Source organism: Notamacropus eugenii, chromosome 1 (genome assembly GCF_028372415.1).
Source record: "Notamacropus eugenii isolate mMacEug1 chromosome 1, mMacEug1.pri_v2, whole genome shotgun sequence".
Lineage (NCBI taxonomy): Eukaryota > Metazoa > Chordata > Mammalia > Diprotodontia > Macropodidae > Notamacropus > Notamacropus eugenii.
The window spans coordinates 144,743,569-144,750,021 of record NC_092872.1 but is presented as its reverse complement, the minus strand read 5'-3'; positions in this window follow the sequence as shown (position 1 = coordinate 144,750,021).

Genomic DNA, 6,453 nt, shown 5'->3' with positions numbered 1-6,453 from the left:
GTGTATATCATATACATCTTTATATATATAACATACATATATATTTATAGATAAAGATAGATATATTTATATATATTTATATCTATATCTATGTATATATCTATATATATGTATATATACATGTGATTTTTTTCCACATGGGCATCCGTGTATCTAAGCAATTAGCTACCATTCATGAATCAGTCAATATGTCACTCTGTCCTCCTTGGAATGTTTTGACAGCTTGATGCACTGCCACAAATTCAGCATATTGACCCCTTCCACCTGTGCAAGGACTTTCCAATATCCACCTAGTACTTGGCTTAGAGGCTACCGCTTTCCAGTGTATTCTGAGGCCCTAATATTCTGCTGCACCATCAGTAAACTCTTCCTTTCCCTTTTCTTCAGTTAATCCTTCTAATCCCTCATTCCATTTTGCCAAGGGTTATACCAACTTTTGCTATGGTTCGGAGGGTATATCCTTTCCCTTAGTGGGTATGTTTGCTATTCATTCATAGAGGGTTGATTTAAATGTATTTTGAACATAGCATTTCCAATGACTTGTCCAATTCTTTGAGAAGCTGGTGTAATCATTACCCAGGTCTTGAATCCATTTGCCAGCATTAATGTTACCCCATGAGTCAAAGTCAGTTGTCCAGTCTCTACCAAAGCCCAACAGGCAGCTAACCACTGCTTTTCAAAAGGGGTGTATTGAATGCCAGAAGAAAGGAGTTTCCTAGACAAAAATCCAAAGGGCACATTTCAGACAGGTTGAATATGCCATAAATCAAGGCTCAATTGTATCGTGGTCTATGCTTCCACAAAAGCTTTACTTTGTTCAAGTGACCAAGCGCCAATTCAGTGTTTTTTATTGTAATCTTCTATAAGGGTTCAAATTTTGTTCTTGATGTGGTACATGATGTCCCCAATATCCAAATAATCCTTGAAACTTTTGGGCCTCTATCTTATTGGTGCAGATGGAAAAATTCTGAATCTCTTGTCAGGTTTGTGGGAGGTGTCAACCCCCTTTTCCTTTATGTACCCCTCAAATTTTCCAAGTTCAGTTAGCTCTTGAAACTTTGCACGGTTAATTTCCAAATTTTATCCCCTGGAATCCTGTCCATGGTGCCAAATGAATCGCTAAGGCAGTGTTTACGGTACTGGGGGTAACTGTGAATATACTGGCATAGTTGTCAATTGCAAAGTGTAACAGATGCTCCATAGAGAAGGTAGAAAAAAAACATTGATTGGGACCTCAGAAAGCCACGTTCCCAAACCACCAAGCAACACCATGTATAGTAACAAAGAAGTCAATACACATGATGGCAAAGAATTTTTCGTTTAAATTACGATTATTCAGGTACAGAGGGCAAGCTTAGTATGCATTTCCTCAGGAGTGTCTTACTGTATTTTCCTAGCAGATGAGAGGCATAGGCAAGGGAGGTTGAGGAAATGGTAGGGGTACCTTGAAATGGATGTTATTGAGGCCAGGGATGACCAGTTTTCCTTCCATGACAAGATAAGAATAGATTTGTCAGTACATCTATTTGTTCGATGTGCCCAGAGTTCAGACATGGATATTTTTTCCTCTTCTACAATAGCTGGTGTAAACAGCCTGCAGCCTTTACCATTCAACTTCATCAGGACCAGCTTGTCCTACCAAGACCACATGGATCACCCTGGTTCTGCCTATTTGTGTTCCATCAAAAGGACCTTGCAGCAGCTGGTGAGATTTCTCAGTCCCTACCCTGACCTTGGGATGCTCTAATGGACAAAAGCATTGGTTCTGGAGAGATAGGACACTGGGTTCAAATACGTTGTCTGGTGCTTCTTGCCTGTGTTACCTTGGGCTAATTATCTAATCTCCCTGAGCCTCAGGTTTCCTCATCTGTGAAATTAGGATAGCAAAGTCAGAATAAACGAATGAATGAATGAGTCTTTCATAATCAAGTGCATACTGTGTGCTGGACAGTTTGCTAAGTACTGGGAATACAGATACAAGTGAAGAAGACCATCCAAGCCTTCAAGGAGCTTGAATTCTAAGGGGCCCGGAAGGGGTTGAAGACAGCACATTAAGGCAATGTGGAAAATCAGCAGATTATATATTCCAGATTGCATTGTGTCACAGTGTTTGAGAAATGTCCTAAGGCTCTGGTTCCGGGGATGATAAGGTGAAAGCTTATATTTCGGTGGCGATGATTGTGTTGGGGAGAGAGGTATGATAGAACGAGTCAGGAGCAGAGTGTAAGCAGTTTAGTATGTAGGCAAGTCAGAAGACAGCTTCTAAGGTGTTTGGGAGCTCCAGATTTATGATGTCAAGCCCCCTCCTCCTCCTCAATAGTCTACTCCATTCTTTGGGCGTCATCTTTACAAGGCCCATTTGTTCACTCACATTTTCCTTTCCTTGCAGCTGAATCCCTTCTCCTCGGGAAGCACACTAACTTCACTGAGGTGAGACCTGGGAAGCTAAGACTTGGAGGTCTAGGTTTCTGTCCTGGGGCTACACTCACATAAGTAGGGCTCACGGTAGACAATATACATATAAAGTCTCCACAAAGTGACCTTTTCCTGCATTTCCCCATTCCTCAGTTGTTTCATGCCTCTCTGTCTTGGCCATGGAGTGTCAGGAATGGAGATCTTTGTGTCTTCCACAGTGCTTTCTCCAGAACAGTTGTAGGTTTGTAGGTCCTCTCGGGAGCACTATCAACTATTATGCAGACGTCTCTGACGTCCCAGTTTCACTGCCCCAATACACAAGTCTCTGTCACCGCAGTCAGCACCAGTCTTAGGAGATTGTATCAAAATTTCCTTTCCTAGACCAATGACGTGTAGATCCATGACTAGAGTGGCTGTTGTATGCCACTGCTGGCAAGATCCTACCACACCCTTTCTGATCAGAGAGAAGTTTTCCTGCGAGCTGAACTACCAGACCTATGGCACCACCAGGCTGGGCGTGTATATTCTGAAGAATGACATCCTCTACCTAAATGGTGAGCTACCTAACTGAAGCAAGGTTTCGCACCCATGCCTTTTTTCTTTGTTCTAATCCCAACATTACCTCTTTTCTCATTTTCATTATGCTTTGGCCCCTCAGGCAGCCCAAACTTTCTTCTCATTCATCCCTTGTCGATACAATTGCACCAAAGTCATGTTACACATACCTAGTTCCCCAGAGAGTGGGTTCTGGCTTTTCTTCTTTTCAGTCAGTTTCAGTCACCAATCTCTGAGGAAGTAGCTGTTTGGTTCGACAGATTTCTAAACAACTTCAAGGAAGTCATACATCAAAGGAAGCAAATGTATAGATGACACAGAGTTGTTTGGTAGGTAGCTACCATACGGCAAAGAATCAGGATCTAGTAAGGACTCAACTCACTCGACAAACAGGCTGTTACATTTAACAAAATAAATTGAGTGAAGACGAATATAAGATTTTGGAATTAGGTTTCTTTCAATCAATGGATTGAGTTCAGAATGGAGGAGACATGGCTAGACAGCATTTTGTGGGGGTTCTCACATACTTCAAACTCCATAATGAAGGACAAGTACAATGACAATGGCACAAGTTAGTTGAAAAGTATCGTGCATATATTTACAGAGACTCTTTTCACATGCAGAGCTTTAGAAGCGTTAGTCCTACCATGCTTTGGATGCATCAGAGTACATCTGAATACCGAGTTTAATCTCTCAGTTACAATTGAGGAGGGTGTTGGGCAGGGAGGGGCTCACTGAGGAACAGGGTGAAAATGGAGTGGACTTCCATTCAGGTCAAACCAATTATCTTTTGGATGGTTGTCTATTGAGTGTCATTCATTTTGCTGAGCTCATAAATTCAAATAGCGTTTGAACTTAAGCAGCTTGCATGTATCCAGAAAGAGCAAAACATGAAATATATTTACAGCAAATACACGACCTCTCTTTCTAGTGGGGTACATCAAGAAAACGGTTCGAGGAGACAGGGTTTCAGGTGAACCAGTGAGAGGATGAGGGGTTCCTAGCAGTGGAAGTGAGGATGGACAGCTTTCCAGGGGTGTGTGAGCACTTATGTAAGGCCAGAAGATGGAATGTCAGGTACGGGTAAAATACAACAGCTAGAATGTATAGTGTATGACTGTGAGACATGTAAATGAAATGGATAGAGATCATTGGGCTTTAACTGGATTTGTTGTTGGCTTAAAATATGAAATAGGGACACTTCTATTTTATTCCATGGGTAATCTTAAAGAAGGGAGTCTGCAAATTTTAGACCAGTGAAGGTTCTTAAGGATGTGAGTGGCATGGCCAGACCGGGGCTTTGGGAACTTGAATTTAACAAGTGTGTGGAAGATGGTTGAAGTTTAGAGGGCAGAATCTGAGAGGCCAGTTTGTGGAGGCTATTGTGCTAGGCCATGCCAGCTAGTGGGGATGAGGACTTGAATGAAGGTAGTGTCTGGGTGAGTTAATGTGTGCGGTGCTGTAGAAATAGAATAGATGTTAATTTTGGAAACTGGAGGCAAGGGAGCAAGGCTGAGGGTGAGTGTTGTGAACCGGGTCACCATGGTGCCATCAGCAGCAATAGGTAGATGATGCTGAGATGTGGGTTTAGAAAGACATCTGAATCACCCTCTGGACAGGTTGTGTTTAAGATGAGTTTGCAACCTTTGTGTGGAAATGTCCAGTCATCGTGTCCCTCAAGAGAAGAATTAAATCATATAACGCTATGAAAGAGAGAGTCTGGAGGAGAAACGGTGTGATCAGCAGTGTCTGTATCATAGAAATTTCCAAAGGAATAAGGACTGCGTAAAAGTCACTGAATTTAGCGATGAAGAGATGATTGGTCAAACTCAGGGAGTTTCAGTTAAATGGTAGGATCAGAAGGCAGATTGCAAGAGGGTGAGAAGTGAGGAGGAGAGGGAGAAGCAGCTTTTTTCTCGATTGACTGTAAAAGGGAGAAGACATGTAGGAATAGGGGAAGGTGAGGACAGGATCAAGTGAAAGGTATTTTTCTCCCCCTAAGGGTGGAAGACATTTGTAGTAAGCAGAAGAGGAATTGGTTTGTCAAATGTTGCCATGCTAATGTTATGGACAGTATGGACAAATGGTGACTAGATGGCATCACAGCTAAGTAGTTGACAACTGGAAGAATGGCTGGACCCAAAGAATAGTCAGTAATTATTCCTGGAAGGAGGTGTGTAGTGAATTGTCCCAGGGATATTTCTTGGTCTCTGTGCTACCTAGGGAAGGAAAACAGCTAGAGAATAGGTAGAAAACACGTTTACTGATTTTACATCTAACCCCAAGGGTTTGAGATAGAACCAATAGATCTACTGGATGACAGATTTGGAATTCCAAATCTTAGGCTAGAATGGTGGGCTCAGATGTAGTAAGGTGAAATTTAATAGACATAGTAGAATTTTGCGTCTGTACTCTCAAAACCCTTTTATGAGTCCAAGATGGACAAGCAGAGGCTGGGAATTTCTGAACAAATATTGGGACATTTAATGGACTGAAGCTCAACATGGTTCAACAGTGTGATGTGTTAAATAACAAAGGTTAAGGAAAACCTTAGGGTACATGAAAGAGACAGAGTATTCAACTGTCTTCAGGGAGTTAAAGGGCTGTCACAGGGAAATGTGCCTGGACTTGTTCTGCTTTGACCCAGAAGGTAGAACGAGCAATACAGTGTCACGTTACAAAGAAGCAAATATCCACTAGAAGTGAAGAAAAATTTCGTATCATGTGGTGGGATGGTCTACTTCAGGAAGGAGAAGGTTTGCCTTCCCTGAGGAATGTCAAATAAATGGTCGATCACCACTTCTTGGGGATGTGGTGGAGGGTATTCCTGGTCAGGTAAGGGTTGGACCAGGCCATGCCTGAGGTGTCGCATTTCTGTTCGTCCTTCATCCTGATGTGTTGATTTTCTCCTAGAAGTCAGAAGACTATGGAGAAGAGCCTGGTGACAATCCAAGGCAACCCATGGGAAAGTGTGCTGTTGTCTGTGTCTCTTTAGAGCAGAGGAGAGCAAGTCAAGATCCTTTGTTATGTTTGTCACGGTAGAGAGCTGACAGGTTCCCAGGAGAATTCTCTTGTCCCTTTGTTCAACGATCACATCCTCCACATCTTGTGTGGGGGAGGGTGACCCTCAAAGACCTCCTCCCAAACGCATGTGCACATATACCCACACAGAAGACAGGACATAAATTTCCTGCTGTGGAGTGAATCACTAGGTACATATACATATATATACATATATATACATATATATATATATATATATATTTATACACACACACACACACACACACACACACATGTGTATATCATTTACATCTTTATATATATAACATACATATATATTTATAGATAAAGATAGATATATTTATATATATTTATATCTATATCTATGTATATATCTATATATATGTATATATACATGTGTTTTTTTTCCACATGGGCATCCATGTATCTAAGCAATTAGCTACCATTCATGAATCAGTC